Below are 23519 nucleotides of genomic sequence, written 5' to 3' on the forward strand. Positions count from 1 at the left end.
TCACCCAGCTTTTATGAGACCCACTGGCCAACATAACTGGAGAAAGGCAAGGAGGGAGAAAAGCATCCTTGATGCAATATTATTTGCCCAGTTAAAACTCATGTACAAAGGACCAGATTTTATTCCAGCTATTAAGGTCTTGCATTTGAAAGCTTGTCTAACTCCATCCCAACTATGCAGTTGATCCAATAAAAAATATCATGCAAAGAATTCCTTGTTTTTCACATAATTCCTGAACCATCATGGCTACAGCATTGCTCTAATGATACTTATTAGCATGTAAGTGGATTTAGGCATCTAAATGTGATCCTATTCCAGCCTGCATGAGTTAATTCATGGTTAACAGAAAAAGTGGGTGGTTCCTCCTCTTTCCATTTTTGTGACTCAGCCCTAAGGCTCAGGTGATGCTGTACTACAAAAGTAGATGCATTAATGGATTTCAGGGACTTGAGCTGGGCGAAATAGAATGAAACCTAGATCGACTTAGATGCCCCATAGATGGAATAAGATCTGACCTATAGTATACTGTTTTTACATAGGAATTGCCATTAAGAAGAGCTTTACTAATGAATAAGCTGACAATAGGTTCCTAGGACTCCTTGCACCCATTTCCAGCCATATACATCTCCACTGTTTCACAGACCACTGCAGTGTTGCCCAACTGTGTTGGAATGTAGGCAGATAAGAATACGAACTTGTACTGAAATGGCAGGGAGTGTCAGCTTGGCAGCTCAAGAATCCAGTTACTAATGGCAGTCTTTGGTCAGACAGGCTGCACAATTTGCTCTGTCACTTGGGAGAAGCACCAGTAGAACTTAGCATAAGTGGTTAAAATAAAGCCATGGACAAAAGGAGTTGCCTCCAACTATAAAGCACTCCTTTGCACAACAACAGAGCGCTGACAGTACTGACCAACAGAAGAGTGCCACCATCTGTTCCACTGCCACCACCTTTGTAGCTCTGATGTTTTCCTGGTGGCTATGCTCCTCATTTAGCTCAACATAGCTTAACTTCTGAAATCTAAACAGATTGCCAAACAGAAACTCCAATCCTGCAGAAAATCCAAATGGCTGCCTTTTTTAAAAAGTTCTCCCTTTTTAGAGACAGCACATCTTCAACCACTCTGCCCACTTTAACTACACAGCTTTTTTTCCCTGGCAAAGGTTTTTCTATGCACAAAAGAAATATCTGATGGAATAGCTTTCCACTATCTTTGCTTTAGAAATATTAGCAAGATTTAATTTATATATAATCATATCAGTGCAAAAGAGTTAATTGAAATATTGAATAACTACAACTTTAACAGGATTTGAACATAATACTTTAGACATTACTAAGCGGTTGAGTTATCCACCATACTATACACATTTTAGTTAACTGTGGGGGAAAGACTTTAAAGCTATTATTTTTCCCATGGAAGGGTATTCTCTGCATTGGACCAACAACTATATGCATGAAAAGTAACTTAAAAATCAGATGAATGTACCTTTTTCTCTTTCATTAAAGGGACAGGAGAAGAAAATGTGTTTTACAATTTAGGTATTCATTTCTTATTCATTGGGAACCTGTAGCTATGGACTAATGTGTACAAATACAAGAACCTTGCTGTGAGTCCACTGACCTTAGTCAAGAAATCCTAGGAATAAAGCATGGCCAAAAACACCTGGGTAACTCTTTTATGAAGCATATGTTATTCTACTCAGGGCCAAATATTAACTGGATACAGAATTGCGATGGTGCTCCATGGAGCAGCTGTAAAAGAAAAAATGTGTTTGTGATTAGGATCTCAGTGAAGTAGGTGAGAAAGGACTATGCTAAAGGAGCGTATCAATAAAGCTACAGATGCTACATAAAGTGGGCCTGAACTGAAAACTTGATTCTCAGGTACCATGAATTTTGAGGAAGCTTATTTCCTGAATGTTGTGCCTAGGGTTTCTCTCCATCTACAAATGGGATTCAACCAGGAACCTCATATTCAGATAAACTGAAAAAAAAAAAAAAAAAAAAAAGATTCAGATTCAAAGAGTGCAGACAAAGTCTATCTCCAGTCAGCAAAATCAGGCACTTTTTCCAAGGAGATATACAGTTTTCCCTTCACAGGCATTGGTTACACTACCGTTTTGGCTCAGTAGTGGTTGAAGCGTTTTAAAGAAAGACTGACCACTATTTGGTGGGTCTCAGGCCAGGTCCTAGTGGGAAGAGAGGGATTTGCTCCACAAAATGAATGCTGCCAGGATAAATACTTTAAAAACGGTGAGATGGTCAGATACCATGATGTTGGGAAGTAAACAAACATGGAGAAAGCATGGAGGATACAATTCTTCAAAGGGTAAACTGATTTAGTTAAAAGAACTGATCTTAACCCCTGAAAGCAGGTGCAAATTTTAAGTTCCTGCAAAAGTAAAGGGTAAAATTTCTGTGCTGTACCAGAAAGATCCTGGGCAGAAAACTCCCATCCCAGGGCAAGGAGAACTATGGCAGCTTTAAAGAGATCAAATGTTGTGTTGTCTGGGTGCTGGAAGTTTGTTTTGAGCACAAAACTAAATATGCGCATTGCTCGGTATTATACATGGACACGGGTAGAAGAAACTCATTCTAGTGCGTGCCACAGCTACTCCTATTCCACAGGCTTTCTGACCAAAGCTAGACCCCAAACTAGTAGACAAAATGAAAACAAGTCAAATTAAAACAACTGACCTGAATTCTGAGCCAAAACTTCCACCACGCTCAGAGATGCCCCTAAACATTTTTTAAAAGGAAAATCTTTCTAAGAAATCAAATCCCAGTGCCTCTTTCCTATTATTTATTTGTTGTCATGCTTTTCCCACCTTTTCTCCTATAAAAAAAAAAAAATATATATGTAGGAAAGCTTCAGAGAGAAGCACATTCTCCTTACATTTCCAGTCTGCTTTTTCAGAATGAAAAGGTCCAAATGCAAAGTTCAGAGAAGCATCTACCTCATTTTTAAGTACTGATGTGTACTGATCCTCCACAGGCTTGGAAGTTTTATTTAGGGATTAGAAAAAGTAATCCTGATCTATTAAAGCTACAGGGAGGTCAGGCACAGCAGTAGCAGACCAAGAACTTTCCATGCCCGCAGTCAAAGCATATTCTGTTATTCTCTTTTGTCTTGAGCAGCCAGATGGAAGGAGGCAAAAGGCTGGGCATGTCTTCACAGTGTTTCCTGACATGTTTACAACACAACAGTGTGATGAAGCTCTTGTCTCGAAAATTTTTGCAATGTCCAAATGTCAGCTCACAGTTCATGTGGTGCCAGGCTGCCCTGATGGACTTTCTGTGCCAATGGGGTCTTACACTCTACGACTTGCCCACAAGCAAGTGCTTGAAAATTGACAGAATAGGACTATGTTGGGAAGGAAGGGGAAGTGAAGTAATTAAGAGTAGTACCCCAATTACTCAAGAAACAGACAACATGCATGCTTAGTTTAGAAGGCAAGAAAATTAAGGAAAGTGGTAGAGGCATGCACAGTTGGTAGTTTGGAAGGAGAAATTCCCCCAGCAAGTAAAACGGAAGGGATACTACAGACACCCTAATTCAAGAGAGCTCACTACTAAATTAGGACCAACCTTTCCCAGCAGCTGGTGCTGTAGGAAATAGTTCAGAAGCTCTGAGGAGGGGGGAATTCATTGTTTCCCAGATGGAGCTGCTTGAGGAGTTCACAGCTATTCATCCAAACCTCCCTCAACTGGGGGTACTATATAGGACTGTGTAGGTTGTGTCTGGCCATAGGGAGTTTGCAGTTCCTCCACTACCAGTGTCTCCCAGCAGGGACTATAAAAAAAAAAAAATCTACCATTAAACATCGCAGTAACAATTAATATATAAGTAGTTAATATTTACCAACTGAATCATCTCTCTTTCATAATGCATCCTCTACTTATTTATTAATAGGTAACGACACAACTTCAAATGGAAATGAATGGTCAGTGCTTCCCTTGGGCTATTGTTAAAGGTTGCTTTCATTTTAACTGTAAAGACCATTCATAAATAAACCATCAACATGCCCACTGGGAGATTAAAATCTCTATTACGGATTCAAGTTCCCCAGCAGACTTGCATGGTGTCACCATACATAGGGCTTGAGTAATTTTAATATACTCAAACTCTGCAGGATTCAAAATCACTCCAAAATTGTGTTTTGGTTTTGGCTACATGGGTTTGAAGCAGCCCTGTTTCCTGCATCATTATCAGAGAGTATGCATAGTTTCTTCTACCTGCTACACACTTGGGGAGAACAGGAGTACACGGGCTTCTTCCTGGAACACAGACTTTCAACGGAGATTTCACGACAACAAGAAGCTGGAATTCTGATTGACAGATTACTTGGGCTGGAGAATCCAGGAACACCTGCTCACCTGACTTTTAGTGGAACTTATGTTTTTACACCCCATAGTTTTTAGAGTTTTCTCCTTCAGTCTTAAAAGCATGTTGAAAAAGTACCTAGGGCAGTAGCTGCCAAGCCTTTTTAACCCAGGGACCATTGGCAACCTTCAATATTTCTCACAGGTCACTAAGCATCTTCCTCATCCAGCTTTTAACTGAAAAAGGAAGCAGCTTGCTAGGGACATGTTACCTGGCTTTAGGGACAGCCCCAGGATACAGACCAATTTGGGAACCCCTCTAAACTACAGCACTATACCCTTAGCACACAGTTCGGTACCTACCATTAAGTGATGCTGCAGCACCTGCCTATCTCCCTGCACCATCTTGTTCTTACCCCTGCCATGCCCCATGATTCCACAGGTGTTACTATGGTCAATCCTAGAAGATGACATCAAACCAAAGCCTTCTCCCTAACCCAGAAGGTACTGCTTTTTATACAGCTTGCACTCCCTTGCAGATACAACCTCTTACCAGCAAGAAGTCCCTGAGAACATTTTCCATACTAATGCATTCAGGTAACATACCCCCAAAAAAGAACAGCTGCTGAGGAGCAATGTAGCTCTGCCATGTTACTACAAACAGTCATCACATCAACTGTAACAGCAGGCCCGGCAGGGAGGAGAGAAGGAACACACCCCCCCCACCTCCCCTACTGCATGATATCTGCATTTAGATGGGAAAAGGCCAGGTTCCACAATGTTTGATGCTAAATCTCACCCTTGAGCTTTAGTGCGCAGATTCTGACTGGATACAAGCCTGGCAGCATGTACATTGCCCTGCTGCAGCACTCAAAGACCTCTGATGATGAACCAGGCGACATCCTTGCCCCAAGACCAAACACTCCTGCTCTTCTTCATGCTCTGGTAGACAAGATCCCTGGGCACAATTCTTGCCTTCTGCTTCCCTATTCTCTCCTTCCAAGAAGGCTTTGGGGGAGAGATGCTGGACTTTCCTTTGGCACCCGACACCAAGCAACTCTACATGGCTGTTTCTCAAGGGCTCCAAAATGTCACTTTAAGCTATCCCTCACCCCAACCCCCACCCCCAAATAAAGGGAGCAGCTCTTCTTTCTCCATCCCTAAAACACATGCCAGAGTCAAAATAGAGGTTCTCTCAGCTACTGAGCACACAGGCAGGTCAGGGACTAACGGGCGAATGAGAGAGAATAAGAAATCCCAGTCCAGAGACATAAATCACATTTTCTTGATAGAGAGCCAAACACCCTGCACAGCACAGAGTCCTCAGGAACAGTGCTGGGCTGGATGAACAGGTGGAAACCGGGCAACTGGTCCTATCCCCCACTGGGTCAAGGCTGTGCATAAAACTACTCCTTGCTCTACACTTAGGACGCTGGGAAGGACAACATTTGCTCATGCTACAACTGTCCCAGCATTAGCCTGTCCCCATTTCCTCCCTCCCAAATGGCAAGGAACCTCCCCTCCTCTCCATGCTCGCAGCCATAGTTTCCCAGGCAGGAAGCCCCTAGGATCAAGATGATGCAGACACTGAGGATGCGATTAAATATTTAAATTAACCAAATTACATTCTTCCGGTGACATTCAACGGCTGTGCTGCTACCCTGCCACTTGCTTACCCCCTGGCCTGTAGCTGCTCTTCCCCCCCACACAGGCCCGTGCCAGCCTGGGAGCTGCTCCTTCCACTCTGCTCCCTGCTAAATGTTTTTATTCTCAACCACCTGCCCTGGGCCCTTTCATCAATTATTAATCAAGTGCTCTATGAATATGCAAATCAGCCCCACACACTCACTTTTATTAAATTAAAAAAGAATAAAAAGAAAAAAAAAAGAGCCATGTAGCACGAGGCAGCATAATGGATGATGGCGTAGGTCTCTGCAGGGGTGAGGAATAAGGGGCAAGGGGGGGGGGGGGGGGGGCAGCCTGATGGTAACAGGCTGAGAAGCGAGTTTGCCTCAAATGGGCCTTGGAAACTGGCGATTCAAAAATATTCACTTTTCCTTTAAAGCTTGCAACTCTGTGGGAAAAGGGGGTCTTGCATAGTGGATGTGAGGTGACATGGAGGAGGGGGACCTAATTTTGCAACACCAACAACAAGACTTTAAAATGTGGCAGTTGTTTTCCTTTGAACACCATCCTTCCCTTCCCAGTAGGGGGCAGGGACATGCTGCCAGCCTGGATTTCTCAGGTTATAAGAGCTGCATCCCCTCTACCCTGTTGTGTATAATAACCCTTTCCTCTCTCCTGTCCCTTCAATATGCCTTCTCATGCTGGCTCATCTGCATGCCCACCACCCTTTCCCTCCCCACCACTCCCTTGTGTAAAGTGTGCAGGTTGCCAACCACCCCTGGAAATATGGGTCCCCAGTGACAGGAAGCCAACTTGCCCATGACATACAGGGATAGCTGAAGACTAGGTATAGGTCACATCAGCTACACACATCAGAGCCCTAAACCTCCACTCTCACTTACAAGATGCAAGAGTGGGCGTGTTTTTTCCCTTGGGCTTTTTCTGTTAGACTGCCCTCCTCCCAAGACACTCTGCAGAAGGCTCTTCCAGAGAAGGAGGCTGGGATCAGTTAATTCCCTTGATCCGCTCTTAGCCATAGCCTCGTTACAGAGAAAGCAGAGCAGAGTCACCTTGATGAAAACAGAGATCCCTCCCCATCCCCAGCCTGAGAGCGCACCTATGCTAGGGCTGACAACCCGTCTGCTCCCCTTCACATCAAAGCATGGCTATTTATCCATCCCTGCCGGCCTTGCTCCATTCAGATGGCAGCCGGCTGATTGCAATGCTGAGCATTGACAAATCACCTTGGCCAGGCTCCACAAGGGTTGAAGTGCACTTAGTGCAGGTGAGAGAGCGGAGGCATGTGAAAGCACCTGGGGCACAGGTCAGAGTCTCTGCTGGAGAACCTGAGGTGAGTATACATTACAGCCAGCCCTTAGCCTCTTCATGACAAGGAGAGTGCACTGGGCATAAGAAATCAAACAAACACCAGAGATGGGCCAATGCTGTAGCCCAGCCCATACACGAAGGGGTTGAAGTTTCAGAGGATGCAGCCCGGAAGAAGAGAGGTGCTGGTGTGAAGGGGATGCAAGTCAGCAGTTTGGTGCACCAGTGTTTTTGGAGCCTGCTCAGACCAGCAGAAGATTTTGGGGGTCCTAGAGATGGAAAAAAACAACACAGTATCCAACGCTGCCAGGGGCTTCCAGCTGGTGGTTTGAGGAGGTGAACTCATTTTAGCTAGCGCATTTAGCAGGGCTGGTGGCACTGATGTAGGGGTGGATCCAGAGGGGGTACATTCGTGCAGCTGCCCCCCTTCTCACCACACAGTAGCCAGGGACTTTTTAAGTCCCAAAGAAGGTAAGAATTCCACCCCCTCCTTCCCTCCATGCTCAGAGGCACGTCCCCTCCCAACCCCTCCCCTTCTACTCCTTCCCTCTCCCACCACTATTGCTGCTGCCTCTACCTTGAGCTGAGCCCACCCCCTATGCAGCCCAGCTGAAGTAGGACAGGAACTCCCCTTGTCACAGGACAGTAGGAACAGCACTACGGGAGGAAGGGGTGGGCACCAGACACACCTCTGAGCACAGGAAGGGAGGGAGAAAATCTTACCTTTTTTGGTACTTAAGAAAGCAGGGGATTCAGCTGCTTCCTCACCCCTCTTTCTAAAATCCTGAATCCGTTACTGCAGTGATCCATTTTGCTCACAGGAAGCAAGGACAACTTACTAGCTTTGTGACACTGATTTTTAGTTATGCTGCACCTTGCATAGACATCATAAAATCTGTGCCAAAGAAACACCACTGCTCTGATCTGGCAATGTATCACCCTGCTTCCTCTGCTTGTGGTAAACGGATGCATAAGGTGTGTAGTAATGGAGAATCAGGGCTTGTCTGTCCGTGTCATAGTTGGCCCCATATACCTGCTGCCTACGTACAGAGTTAGGCATTTCCCTGCTATTCAAGTATCAGAGGCCTAACATTACTGATGTCCTGTGTTCCATGTTGATGAACCCAGTGGATCAACTATGATCTCAGATGAACCTGTATAACCTCTCTCGTGGAGTCATGTGGGATAAAAGGTCTCTTTTTATGAGCAGGTTACAAAACACCTGGATGCAGGAGTAGGGGTAGACATTGTTTACTTAGATTTCGGGAAGGCCTTCGATACGGTATCCCACCCCATACTGGTGAACAAATTAAGAGGCTATGACTTGGATGATTACACAGTCCGGTGGGTGGCAAATTGGCTAGAGGGTCATACCCAGAGAGTGGTGGTGGACGGGTTGGTATCGAACTGGAAAGGTGTGGGCAGTGGGGTCCCGCAGGGCTTGGTCCTTGGACCGATACTCTTCAATGTCTTCATCAGTGACTTGGACAAGGGAGTGAAGTGTACTCTGTCCAAGTTTGTGGATGATACAAAACTGTGGGGAGAAGTGGACACACCAGAGGGCAGGGAACAACTACAGACAGACCTGGACAGGTTGGACAAATGGGCAGAAAACAATAGAATGCAATTCAACAAGGAGAAATGCAAAGCGCTGCACCTAGGGAAGAAAAATGTCCAGCATACCTACTGCCTAGGGAATGACCTGCTCGGCAGCATGGAAACGGAAAGGGATCTCCGAGTCCTAGTGGACTCCAAGATGAACATGAGTCGTCAGTGTGACGAAGTCATCAGCAAAGCTAATTGCACTTCATTGTGCATTAGCAGATGCATGACGAACAGAACCAAGGAGGTGATACTTCCCCTCTATCGGGCACTGGTCAGACCGCAGTTGGAATACTGCATCCAGTTTTGAGCGCCACACTTCAAGCGGGATGTGGATAACCTGGAGAGGGTCCAGAGAAGGGCCACATATATGGTTAAGGGCTTGCAGGTCAAGCCCTACGAGGAGAGGCTAAGGCACCTGGACCTCTTCAGCCTCCGCAAGAGAAGGTTGAGAGGCGACCTTGTGGTTGCCTATAAATTCATCATGGGGGCACAGAAGGGAATTGGTGAGGATTTACTCACCAAGGTGCCCCTGGGGGTCACAAGAAATAATGGCCATAAGCTAGCAGAGAGCAGATTTAGACTCGACATTAGGAAGAACTTCTTCACAGTTAGAGTGGCCAAGGTCTGGAATGGGCTCCCAAGGGAGGTGGTGCTCTCCCCTACCCTGGGGGTCTTCAAGAGGAGGTTAGATAGACATCTAGCTGGGGTCATCTGAACCCAGCACACTTTCCTGCCTATGCAGGGGGTCAGACTCGATGAGCTATTGAGGTCCCTTCCAGCCCTAACATCTATGAAAAGCCAAGCGAGGGAGTTTACAATCAGATCCAGTGTCTAGAGAACAGTCACACAGCTCACAACAGCTTGGCTGCCCAAGTACTGGTGTTCAGAGTGGGGGAGAAGTTGCCTGTACCCTAAATAACCATACACAAGTGTAGGGGCAATGCAGTGCACCCTCCAAGAGTATTGTGCTGCTCTTCCCCCAGCTACAGCACATTCTGGATGGTGAATATTAAAACAAGAAAAATACCTGTTTTGCACTGAAGAATTTGAATGCTCCCAATTGTCAGGTCTTGAGCTGAAAGGGAGTGGGACACTGGGGGAACCTTCTCCTAATATACCCATATAAACATTCATTAGGGGCCGGTTTTTTGTTGTCCTCATTTCATTTTTTTCTAAACTACGCTTACCTGTGTACCAGCATGTGGGGAATAGTTCTCAGATGAGGAAATAGTCTCTCCCTGCTCCCCAGAGATTAACATGCACGGCCCTGAACTGAGCAGCAAAGGAGAAAACCATGTTCTTTTTGCCAATCATTCAGTAGTTTCCCAACTTCTTTTCTGTGTATTTTTCAGTTCTAAATTAATTTCTGCTGCTTAATCTTGCAGAGACCCTGGGTCCCCACTGTCACCTTGGGCCTCTCTTAAACAGAGGCAAAAAAGAAAAGAAAAAAAAGAAGAAAAGAAAAAAAGAGAGTAATTTGCTGCCATAGTGATTCTATTGAAATGCAAGTGCTTCATTCCCCCTTCCCCAAACGAAAAGTTTCATCCCGCAGCAACCCCTAAAAATCATCCCTCATCTGACCCACCACCACCAGCATCCCATTCATTTGACAGGGGCTAGGAAGACAGTACTTGCTGCCTCACACAGCAAGTTTTGCTACGCCGGTCAGGTAATAAAGGACCATAAAGACTGCTGCCCCAGCTGGCTGAAAGTCTTCCTGCCAGAAGAGAACCTCTGGGTGACTGGTTATGCTACACTGCCTCTGCAATGAACCCAGAAGCTTTAGCAAGCAGCACATTAGACTCACTCACTCCCACTCTGCACCTGCTGAAACCTGAATATTGTGCAGCGCAATATAAGATCATCACTGAATGCATGCCAAGAAGCATGGCTGAGACAGAAAGGGGCTTTGAGCACATGCTCAGGGCTGTACTAGCTGCCCGATTTTCAGGATTTGACAGGCTAAGCATGACTGTGTGGGCAGGGCATGTTTTTCAGCAGGGCTTCTAGGCTTGCCCACACAGAAGGGACTGACATGTTTTAGAGAGGGTGTCTGGCCAGTCTCAGACCATGCCCACCACCTCTCGCACTATTTTGCGAAGGAGCCAGGTCAGCAACATGGCTAAAGGGCAAGATACCCTTTGGTCATGCCCAGCTGGCATGATATCCTTTGGGAGTCAGTACAACTTAGAACAGTCTCACTGCTTCTCTTAGCTGCTCTGTAGCTCTTGGAAAATCATATTCCTCCATCGGAAAGTGTTAATCCTACATCCCCAGCATCAATCCTTTTACTTGGGATCCTTATCCCATAGTCCAGCACTACAGAGATTATAGTTAAGCTTATATGTCCCAGGCATTATTCTGCCTTATTCTAACTAGCCCATTGTTCAGACAATCTACTGTTCAGCTTCGTGTTTTCCAATGCCCTCGTAACATTATAATCATTCCCGTTGCTTAACCCTCAGGTTCTGCCTCCACCCTCCCTGATCCCTTCCCTGGGTCTTGTTCTCTGTTAACTTCAAGCACACCACTGAAGAAATGCATCCCTCAAGGCACAAAACATGTTCAGAATGGTTCAGTTTGCCATTGTAAAGTGGACTAGAAAACTGAGCTTGGGGAGAGTCTTCACACCCCATGTAACTGGGTCCTGCCTGCTCCTCAGACAAGCTCTTTTGAGAGCTGTATGCTGTCTGTATGTCTGCCATTTCTCACTTGCTCCTGGACTTTCCCTTCACCCGCAGGGCACTGGACTGAATATACTGATCTTGGAGGCAGAAATATAACCCTACTTGGATCATGCGACACCTGAAGCTGTTGTGACTGCTGTTTACAGCATCTCTATTTTATGAGGATCTCTTCCTCTGTGTAAATGATGCACCCATATTCTTTTTCCCCGTCAAAGTTGCTGCAGCCAGGGACCAAGGAAATACATACCCCATATATTCAGGGAAACTTATTTTCATTGGAGACTGGAAAACTTGGGTGGGTGCCTAACTTGAGGACAATTTGAAGGCGACTGATTTTCAGAAATGTCACCAAGAAGCACTGTGGAAAATGCATCTCCTTCCAAAAATGGAAGTATTGGAGTTGCTAGTCAGAGTTGACCGTCTTGGCTTTTGTCATTTCTTTTTTGCCACTTCCCCTAACCCAGCCTACAATTCGCAATAGGTATCCCAAAGCTAAGTGAGAAGTGGCACTGGTCTGCCTTCCTCAGATGAAAGGATTCAGCTGAGGGGGGCCTGAACAAGTGTCACAAAAGCAAAAGGCAGCTTTAAGGTCCAGGCAATGCAACAGAGAGAAGCACATGAGTTCAGTTGAGGGTCTGTGTGGAATCCAACATTGAGCTGTCACTGCAGTCCATGAGATGAGATCTAAACTCTGATCTGGACTGTAGGGCTCAAATTAAATGTATTCTGAGCACAAACTCTGCAGAGGAGAGACTAGACTGCTGGACTTCTGTGGCACCTAGGAGTCACTTTTGGAGATAGCTCTTGAAGGAAGGTGACTTCACAACTAGAATACATTCCTAATATAGCAACATAAGAAGACTTGTATTGCATTCCCACTGGAACGGTCCCCAAACACATCCCCCATAACAAGCCAATACTGGCAGGGGCACATTTTAGGATGTTAGATGTACACCTTTAATTCTACCTCTAATTTCTTTGAAGTTGAGATCCCGAACTGGACTTCTGTGCACCTGGAATACATGCTGCACATGGGCTGTTTCTAGGGCAAATATTTGTTCTAAACACTATGTCTAAAAAGATTTCTTCTCTCTCTCACTCTCAATTTTTGCATCTTTCGGTCCTGAAAGTAATTAACTTTCAATGGCAGCTAATTATAAGTGAAGAGAAATTGGAGTCTGCTGTTTGTTTGGTGCAAGCTCGGGAAAGTGTTTTTTAATTGGAAACCCTCTTTGCCGGGTGCATTTCAATCCATTTTGCACTGTATTTATTGTTCCAGATTCATATTGTAACCGTGACCTTTCATCTAATGACAGAAGCTCATGCTGAGAAAATACGATTTTTTTAACAAATAGACATTAGGTCTAGGAAAGAGAACGAGAGGAAAAGGAGGTTAGAAGAGAATGCAGGAGCCCAAGGGGATGACATAGGACAAGAATGTCAAAGCCGCTGGATGAACAGTTCTGACACCACGGATTCTAGCAGAAAGAATTGTAATGGCCACCCAAGCCTTAACATTCCTCAGCTCTATCTTTTCAGATAGCCATTTTCTTGACATCATTTCCCTCCTTTCCCTGGGACAGGATTCATCCAAAAGCACAATGACATAGCTGCTGCCATGCCTTTGACTGCAGAGTGGAAAAAGGCACCCTGAGCAAACCAAGCATCTGACCTGATGGCAACCCACATGGAAAAACGCTCAGAGCAGCCCTCTGAACACAGGTTCTGTGCACAGCCTGTGGCAGGTCTGGAATCTAAAGGCTGTGGCTTCCGTCAAAAACCTGATACTGCTGGCCTAAAGCGTCCCATAAACCACAATACAACATGCTTCTCTGGGGGAAGACATAAGGAAAGGATATGTTTAGATGTGACCCCTTTTGGAATGGATGAGAACGGGAGTCACGCTCATGCTGTCTTCCGCACAAGTGTGACTATGCTGTAGGACCTGCAGGTGGCTGCTGAAGGGTCTCCTGACCCCACCCCACCAATCAAAGGGGGGAAAGTCACATGGAAGCTGCAATGAAGAGCTCCCTCTCTTCCCACTACCTCTGTTCCACATAATACCCCCCGAGCCTCTCAAAGGACTCCAATTCAGAAGAAGTACAACTTTGAGAGGCCTAAAATGGCAGTGTCCCAAAGCTAAGAGCTTGTAGTTGGAGCAAGAAAAGTTGAAGTTGGGTATAAAAAAGCATCCTCTCCACAGCACTTCACACAGAGCACCAAGCCTAAGCCCAGCACCCCACATACAGATCCTTTGCCCAAACCAGCTGTGTTTGCTTATGGCGACTCCAATGTCACAAGCAAAGAACGACAATGGGGTTTTTTTGTGGATTCTAGTAATAAAGAATGCTTGCATGATTTAGGGGATTTTCCGGGTGGGAAAAATAAACTCCTGCTTTTTTTTTTTATCTGTCCAATGTGTACACTACAACCCTTTGTTCATAGAGGGGAAGGGGCCTCCCAAGTCAGGAACTGACAACCCTTCTCTATGCAAGCAGTCATTGAGAAACTGGTGGTAAAATAAAACCTGTTCTGTGAGATTACAGCAGGGCTGGGAGTAGCCTGTTCGGTCAGAAAAGCCCCCCAAAAAGACACAGAAGGACTAAGGAGAGCAGATAGAGAGCACTAGCCAAGAGCCCTGACCACTGCGTTCCCTTCTGAAACCCCCCAAACTCTAGGTATTCCTTTCTAATGCAAACAGCAATACCCTGTAATAGTCAGCACTTGAATGTGTGTTGGAGGAAGATGATAAAGCTAAACAGCCTCCTTTGTTATGGAGCTCTCCTGTCTGCACCTCCCCTGCCCTGCAGCACCTGATGTGGCCACTGCCAGATCTATAATCTCCTGTTAGTGCCTGGAAGACCACAAATGACAAGGTGATGGCTTAGGTATCTCAGACCCAATGAAGCCAAGAGGCAACATCTCCAGGAAACAGGAGCAGCAGCAATTTAGGCTCAGAAGTGCCTGGTGAGGTGCATATGGTACATTGTGAACTGGCAGTTCCTGCTAATAAGCTGCTCTTGCCAGCTGTCCACGTGGCTTATGCAAGGAGAAGCTTAGCATGCACTGGAGGCTGTTTGGCAAAAGGCTTAGCAGATTAATTGCAAGCCATTTATATGACACACAGAGTACCAACTGCCTAACATTTAGTTACCAAGGGCCAGAACGGGCCAGGCTTAAAGAAGCAGAGGCATCAGTCCATCCACGTTGCGGAATCAACTGGTATCACACTGCCAGTCATGACTACCTTCCCCACCAGACCCCTTACTTTCTCCCCTCAAAGACTCTTTGTGGATCATCTTATCCAGCACAACAGGACTTTGCTGCCTCTCACTCAGTTCAAACAATGTCCTCTGGGCACTCGTACATGTGATGAAAATTTCCAATTTTTGTGATTTAATCGCATCACACTTTACACATATGGGGATTTTTCTGCATTTTAAATGAGTTTGTTACATTGCAAACTAAACTACATCTTCACATAGTTTAGTTTGCAACGTAGCCACTTGTAACATTGAGGCCTTTAATCTGACAACCTGCCCCCTGGTGTGGGAGAGGCAGGCTGAAGGCAGAAGCAGTGAGGGGCCCGATCCCCACCCCCCCTTTGTGCAGTTTGCCCAGGTATCCTGTGGCCGGCTGGCTGATGGTCCCTGAGCTGCAGGGGGCCCCGGTCTTTCCTCCACGGTGGCAGTGCCCCCTGGGGCTACCCAGGCAAGCCCTTATTGGTCTAGGTGATGCCCCAGCTCAGAGGCAGCACCTGCTGGAACCAACTCTTCCCTAAGCCCGCTGGGGTTTCCAGAGCCATATGTACTGTACCTGCCACCTTCCCACTGTCTGCGACCACCCAGAAACAGACTGGCTTGCCCCTAGGAGAGCTCAGGGAAGGAGCAGGAGGGCGGTTGGGCATGCTGGCAGCTAGAGAAGGTGGCAGTGATGGTGCATGGTGTGCTGGAAGGAGGAGGGGTCACTTTCCAGCATGCCAAGCAGCAGTTTCTGCCCAGTGCTGCTGCTGGTCAGCCCCAGTGGGTGAGCCTGGGGCTGGCACTGGGGCCCAGGTTGAACAGCAGCAGCCCGGGATAAACTGCTGCTCAGTGCGGGAAGAAAGCAACTCCTCCTCCCACTGCCAGCTCTTCTTGGTGCAGCCGCTTGGAGCCCACATAGAGCTGCCCTGCGTCGGCTCTGCGCTGCCACTGCTGCCCCATGGAGAAGCCCAAAGGGGTCAGTGACACAGCAGAGCAGCCCCATGTAGGCTCCTAGCAGCTGCTCCAGGAACTGCTGGCAATGGGAGGGGGAGGGGCTGATTTCCCTGCACTGAGCATCAGTTCGTCCTGTGCTGCCGCTGCTCAGCCCAAACAGGCGTGGGGTCAGGGCTGTGCACGCTGGTCCCCACCTGTTGCTTGCTGCTGCAGGGTCCTGCTGTGGTTTCCCTGGGTCCTATTGTCCCCGTCTCCTGTCATCTTTCAAAGGCAGCCAGGGGCAGATAAATATTAATTTTCTAAAATTTTTAGGGGCCCCATGGGCTGGATAGAATGGCCTGGCAGGCCGGATCCAGTGCATGGGCCATATTTTACCCACCCCTGCCATATGCCTCTCTCTGTTACAGGCCCACAATGATAAACAGAGGGAACAGACTTTCAGAGTAGGGCTGGAGAGGTACAGCAAGAAGCAGAAGGCGATGAACTGTAAGCACATGGTTGCTCTGTTTCAATACAAGTGTCCTTGCAAACAAAGAGCTAAGAGGGAGAATATAAGTAGCATGAAGGGCAATGACCCACCAGAACCTAGTTGGCCCAGGAGGCTAATGTAATTAAGGTATGCAACTTTCTATAGCCAGTGGTAATTTCTATAGCAGAAGAGAATGATGTGGCTAGCACCAGCTCCAGCAACCTTTGACCCTTCAACCTGAATGATCAGGTGTCTACATACAGCTAGGTTGACTGCAGGTGGCCTTTTCTGCAAGTCTGAGTGGGGCTCATACTCACACACCTGGATCCAAACAAAATGCCTTCACCCTTCTGCTACTCCATCTCACACACAGGCAACATACATCCAAAGATAAAATAGTCTCTAAGCCTCTAAGATACAGAACAGAGATAGTACAGGAGCTGCCAGCTGTTCTATAAGGAGCTGTATTCTGGGTACATGTAGTTTCAGAGAACCTGGGCTGGTTTGGGATTTCCAGTGGGAACAGTCCTCTGGCAGATGACTGCTTTAGATTTGTGGCTTTGAATATGAAGTTCACAGAGCAGAAAAAAATGAGAGTCTATATAAACTCTTAGGAGATCAGCCAACAGTCACCTTTTTACAGCTCTAGTTGTAGAAGCACCTAAAAGGCTTAGGAGCCTCAAACTCATTGAAAATATATGGACTTCAGATACCAAGTACTTTGTGCTTTTATAAATGGACTCTGGCAAAACCACTGTGGCTAACAACCCAGTTTCTTCAAAAGGCATCATGAAATATTAAAGGAGTACATATATCATTTTCTTTAAAGAAGTCAGCATCTTCAATGGATGGCCTTGGAACCCATCATAAGGATCCCTCACCCTCAGGTTCCAGCACTTGGCAACGAGATGTATAAAATCTTCATCAGTGACTTGGACAAGGGGGTGGAAAGCACGCTGTCCAAGTTTGCTGATGACACTAAGATGCGGGGCAAGGTGGAAACACTTGAAGGGAGAGAGGCTGCAACTAGATTTAGACAGACTACAAAAGTGGGCAGACGAGAATAGGATGGGGTTCAATGTAGACAAATGCAGGGTGCTGCATCTGGGGAGAAGGAATCCACAGCATACATACAGGCTGGGGAGTTCCCTTCTTGAAAGCACAGAGGCAGAAAGGGATCTCGGAGTCATTATTGACTCCAAGATGGACATGAGCTGCCAATGCCAGACCGCAGCCAGCAAGGCCAGCCATACCTTGTCATGCATCCAAAGGTGCATCTCAAGCCGGTCCAGAAAGGTGATACTCCCCCTCTATGCGACTTTGGTCAGGCTGCAGTTGGAGTACTGCGTCCAGTATTGGGCACCACACTTCAAAAGGGATGTGGCCAGCCTGGAGAGGGTTCAGAGGAGGGCCACCCGCTTGGTGAGAGGGCAGCAGGACAGGCCCTACGAGGAGAGACTGAGGGACCTGAACCTGTTCAGCCTTGACAAGAGGAGGCTGAGGGGGGACCTGGTGGCTGCCTACAAGCTCAGAGGGGATGAACAGCAAATAGGCAGAGCTTTTTTCTCCCCAGCACCACCTGGGGTGATGAGGAACAATGGTCATAAGCTGATGGAGAATAGATTTAGGTTGGAGATCAGAAGGCAATATTTTACAGTTAGTGTGGCTAAAATCTGGAACCAACTTCCCAGGGAGGTGGTCCTCACCCCTACCTTGGGCACATTCAAAAGGAGGTTGGACAATCACTTGTCTGGGGTCTTGTGAACCCAGCATTCATTCCTGCCTGTGGCAGGGGGTCAGGCTAGATGATCTGTTCAGGTCCCTCCTGCCCCCAGCTACTATGAAAATGCCCCAGACCATGTACAGCTACACAAAAGTGAGACCCAGCTCTTTAAGCCTGGCTGAAGCAGATATCCACATGGAAGATTTTCAGAGGCACAAATAAGACAGATTCCCATTGACTTACAGTACCTTCTGTTCTAAGCAGGCAACACAGAAGCCAAAGAGGAAAATCTCAGTAAAGAAAATAGCTCATCACAATGTCTCTACTCCCACCAACCCCTTTCTCACCCAAGCTTTATTATCAAAGAAAACTCATTGGCTATAAGTCATGTTCAAGAAACATCCCAAAGTTCATCCCAGTACCAGCACCAAAAAACCCCAAACCATCAGAAATTCCCCTCCAGGTTTGGGAATTCTTATATTTCTAGCTTGGCTTTCAACCCAGCAAAAGAAGGCCCTTCACAGAATCATAGAAAATGAGGGTTAGAAGGGACCTCAGGAAGTCATCTAGTTCAACTGCCTGCTCAAAGCAGGGTCATCCCTAACTAGGTCATCCCAGCCAGGGCTTTGCCTAGCCAGGTCTTAAAAACCTCCAAGGATGGAGACTCCATAACCTTTCTGGGTAACCTGTTCCAGTGCCTTACTACACTCCTAGTGAGAAAGTTTTCCTGATATCTAACTTAAACTTCCCTTGCTGCAAATTAAGACCATTTAGCTCTGCTGTTGCAGCCTAGAGTTTGTCACATTTCAAAATCAGTCCCCCAAAATGAAGTCAATGCATCTGTGTGCATGCACTGCAGATGCATTTAAGTTGCATTATAGCTCAGTATCATGACCTGATGGAATGGACTTGGAAGACACTCCTCCAAGCAAGTGTACAAGTCATAAGACAGCCCTGCTAAAATAAATTAAAAAAAATGAAAAAAAAAACCCAGAACCAAAAAAACCACCCTTTGAAACTAGAAGGTATGGCAGGAGAACTCCATAGAAGTCCCCACAAAGTATTTTTCATGTATTTTGCATGTAGCCCTTTCTTTCTTCAGATAACAACCAACTACTGTGCTTAAGACATTGGGTCAGTTCCTGTTCTCAGCAAAGTAATTTGTAGAAAATTCTGATTAGTGTCAACAGGAATCAATGTTTCAGAAGTCTAAAGGATAAAATATACAAAAGCACCAAATGACTTTGGAATCTGGAGTCCCATTTTCAAGAAAGACTTAGTTGTTTGACAGATAAAGGTCAATTGGACTTTTCAACAAAACACAAGCTCCTATGTGGCTTAGGTGCTTTTGAAAACTTTACTTCAAGTGTTTAAATTATTTTTTAGACATTTTGATTTACTCTCTCTCTCTCTCTCTCTTTGTTCTCATATAGAATAGTTTTGTCCTCTGCCATCTTGACAACAACCGCCCTCACCTTTGTGTTTCTAATGGAGCTTGAAATAATACGATAGATAACAACGAACAGTGCTTTGGTTTTGTTTACTGGTGTTGTGCGCACTAGGATCATAGAGCAGGTCACAACACAGCTCTAGAAAGAGGGGTCAAAACAGGCAGGCTTTGCTGTTGACTTTGGGGGCATCGAGACAAACTGAGAGCTTGCAAATTAATTGCTTCTGCAGAGCAAAGCAAGAAAACACAAAACCGGAACAGATTTCATGCAGGCCCTAGCATAAGAGTGCAGCCTTCTGCTCCCCCCTTGCCCATGAAGTGTCTTCAGGAGTGAATAACAGCTTTTGATGGTTTTAGAATCTGTACTGTGGAACATATGCATAACAAGGCTATAATAATGTTATGGCAGATCACATCTGGAATCCAAACTTCTTGCTGGGGCTAAAGCACCAAGCAATAACTCTTCACTGGTGTCTGAGTGATTTGAATCTCTGATTGAGGCCAATATTTGTGGACAGTTACAGGCTACCATTTCAAGCGATTCAGATAAAACTATGGCGAGAGCCTAGAAACCTCCAAGGAAGCAATACCAAGGCACTAAATTTAACCCTTTGCATGCCACACACCACCAACTGACTAACCTCCTCTACCGCATTTCATTTAAAATACTGCCCAATGCGGCACGCTTCTCATTTTCAGAAGGATAGTAGCAGGGGGGACAGAGGAGAAGTGAGGTATTATGCTCACTTGTCTAAATTTAAAGACACTCAGTGGAATGCAGCTGACAATGTGGAGGAGGTCACAGGATCCACTCTGTTGGTACTATCAAGCCTTAAGTTAATGGATCACACATTTTTCCCAGTCATACAACACAGCTGCCCATCTCAATGGACCAGGCAGATTAATATCAATTACTTTCCTGGAAAAGCAGAGACCTATTTCCTTCCCCCATGCTCCCCCCCCACCCCAACAGTTTTTAGTTCTAGGCACTCCATGATCCATTGGCTAATTAAGAGTTAGGGGTCTGCAATCAGACTGCAGTTGCAATCTTGATGTTCCCTTTGACTTACTAGACTGGCAGGAAAGGTACCAATTATCAGAACAAATGTAACAAGGAGGAGGAAGAGAACACACCTGTCTTCTGAACTATCCAAAATGCTAGCCCCTTATAGCAAGGGGCTCTGCTAATCTTCAACTCTGCATTGTTCTACAGCCTTGCCTTCCTCCGTCATCTGACGGCAGCTGCCCAGGGGCCCTACAGCCTTAAAATCCCACAGAATCTGTAGGAAGAAAATGTTTCTTTCCAGAACCACAGTATTCACTGGGTAGGTTTTAAGAGGCCAGGATTGAAAAGAGTCTGAAAAATTCCTTTTGCATGCCAGTTGCACCCTAATATCTACTGCCAATGCCAGGGGTTTCAAGGACAGCAGTAGCTGAAAGCCACTTGTGAGAAACATGACACATCTAAATCCCCTGGGAGGTTGAAGGGCCAGAGGCCCCAGTACCTGGTATAAAATCACGAGCCAAGGTCAACTGCAGCCATCTCTGTTGACATCATTCACAATTATAACAGGACAATCACAACTATGGTCAGGAATGTTAAGATAGGTCGTGTTCATCCCAGTCATTTTAATCCTTCCCCCTCTAGATCTCTACCACACCTGAACACATGGTAACAGCAGGCATGTTGCAACCAGATGTGTAGGTATAGTGTCAAAAAAATCCAATTAAATGCATGCAGCTTACCGTTTCCTTGAAAGAACAATCAGGCAAGGATTAGAAAGCAGCAGGACTTACCTACAACAAAGAGAAAGGGTAAAAATCATTGAATCAATAAGAACAGGGACCATCAGCAACATCCATTCACAAACAGGATGAAACGTTTTCTTGCCAGAATGCCAAGAAGAATAACCAGCTCGTATATAACCACCCTCACCAGAGGAGATGGAAGTAGGTGACCAAAAAAGCAGCCAGCAGTGGACAGAAATCTATATATAATTGCTGCAGTCTTGTAATTATTTAAATTACATATATAGAAAGATCTATATCTCTCTATATATCTAAATAATTACAAGACTGCAGCAAGTACAAGACTGTAGATCTATCTAAATAATTACAAGACTGCAGCAATTATCAGAAGCCCAGTTTGATACAATATCCTTCCAAGATAATTAGGTGAACCTCAGTTTATTTGACCATTCTGTTTCCAAGCCACATGGTTAATAAAATTGTCACGGCAGGGTCCTGCAGGAGGGCCGTGATCTCCTCGAGGTCCCTCGCTCCGTGTCAAGGCCGGCCCAAGGCACCCTCTTATTCTCGCCCACCATGTCTTGCTGGAAAATGTGATTGGGAGGCTGCCTATGACTCCCTGGGCACGGCTACTCGGGACCTCTGTCCCCGCGGTTCTTCCGGACTCCTGTGGTCTCCCAGTATGACGGGTGCTCCCCAGGCACCCTAGCCTTATGGGCTACGTGTGGCTCCTACCACCCCTAATACCACGCCCCAAGCCTTGCTGATGGGATAGACGTTGTCCGGTCATAATACACGCCCGCTTCCTCGGGTCCTCTCCTGTAATCTAGCCCGCTCTTGGGCCTTCTCCATATGTCTCTCTACTAGTGCCCCTTCCTGGGCTCTCCCTAATACAATGTCCCTCACTGGGACTCTTGAGACCCACTCTGGGCCTTCTCTAAAAGTGTGGTCCCGTTCAGGGACCCTCTAGCGGGTCTCCGGTCCTTTAGGCCAACCGCACGGCTACCCTCTCTGATCCCGGCACACCGCGCTGCTATCCCGTTTCTCCGGGGACAACCGCAGCACCCTACCTCAGCTTGAGGGCTGTTGCCGCACTAGCCTACGGCCGTGCTCGCTCCGCCCGTCTTGGGCTTCTCAATATGGCGCGCTCCCCCTCTTCGGGGCTCGCCGTGCCCATCTTGGGCTTCTCAATAATCTCCCCCCTTTCTCGGGGATTCATTGGGCCCACGCTGGGCTCCTCTAAAGAGCGCTCCCCCTTCCTGGGGCTTGCCACGTCTACACTAGGGCTTCCTAGCAGTGCCCCCTTTTGGGGCTCGTCATGCCCATGCTGGGGCCTCACAAAGCTGCCCCTCTCTGGGGCTGGGGTCTATGTACCCTGCACACAACCCAGGGTCTCTGTTCCCTGCCCGCAACCTACTGGTTGCGCTCCTCGCCGCCAGTTACACCTTCACTGGCGCGCAAGCTGCGCCTTCACTGGCGCTGGGGTCCCCATACCACTGGGGTTCCCCCTTAGCATACTGTGCCCTCACTCAGGCACTGGGGCCCCACCCCTCTGGGGTCCCTGTGAGGCCTCCTCCGACCCCTACAGCCTCACCCAAACCTCCGGTGTAACAACAGAGCCAAACATAACCACAAGCCTCCTGGCTATAACTTAAACACATGCCCTCTGGCTATAACAACATTGCTCCATATGACAGTGGTACTTGCTACTAGGCTCCTCTCCGCATCCTCACTCCCGGAGCTCCTGCCTCTCCGGCTGCTGGCAGAGAACTGCCAGCCTGGCCTTAGCCCTGGGCTTTATAAGGGCCTTCTGGCCAGCTGATTCTTATTAGTTGCCCCAGCAACTCGCAGCTGGGCTCATTAGGCTCTGCCAGGGCTCTCTCCCTGGCAGTTACTCCTCTCTAGGAGCAGGCACTGAGGTGCCCTGCGTCAAAAATATATATATATATTTACACTGAATCTATACTGACAAAAGAATATGCAAGCTGAAGCCCTGGTGCCCCTGTTACTCTGAAGTTGTAAATTGAAATTTCACTGTAACATCTCTTGATGGTCAATGGTCAAAGTCAATGGAATTGTATTCATAGAGTGGAATGTATAGACCAAAGAAAGGATATCCCAATGAACCCAAAATCTCATTTATGGCCAGAACAAAAGGAGAAGTCAACAAGTAAAACTGAGATGACTTCATAATTACATGGAGTATTTGTCTGTGTTGTGGTAAGGAGGAAAATTAGATGGATAAATTAATAAATTTAGCACCAGTCAGGGCCAAGTACCCAATGTGCTAGGCATTATATTAATACAAAAGGTTGTTCTTGTCCCAAAGACCTCACTTGCTTTTACAAAATGTTCTACCCTTGTA

At 46.6% G+C, this 23519-nt stretch overlaps 1 protein-coding gene and 1 long non-coding RNA gene across 4 annotated transcripts in view; both read right to left on the reverse strand.

Moving 5' to 3' along the window:
- The window catches only part of LSAMP (limbic system associated membrane protein), a 1444497-nt gene that overhangs the window by 962117 nt on the left and 458861 nt on the right, over positions 1 to 23519 (reverse strand). The gene's annotated exons all lie outside the window — the stretch shown is intronic.
- LOC109280364 (uncharacterized) lies at positions 1267 to 22915 on the reverse strand. 3 transcript variants are annotated; one of them, XR_009459002.1, is made up of 5 exons: positions 22858 to 22915; positions 21152 to 21202; positions 3589 to 3793; positions 1889 to 1984; positions 1267 to 1752 (listed from the first exon to the last, which is right to left on the reverse strand). It is a non-coding gene; the product is annotated as an uncharacterized LOC109280364 (long non-coding RNA). The 3 variants fall into 3 exon arrangements; XR_009459001.1 differs by lacking the exon at positions 1889 to 1984; XR_002086658.2 differs by having other exon boundaries at positions 1267 to 1984.

This window comes from Alligator mississippiensis, chromosome 1 (genome assembly GCF_030867095.1).
Source record: "Alligator mississippiensis isolate rAllMis1 chromosome 1, rAllMis1, whole genome shotgun sequence".
In the NCBI taxonomy this organism is placed as follows: domain Eukaryota; kingdom Metazoa; phylum Chordata; order Crocodylia; family Alligatoridae; genus Alligator; species Alligator mississippiensis.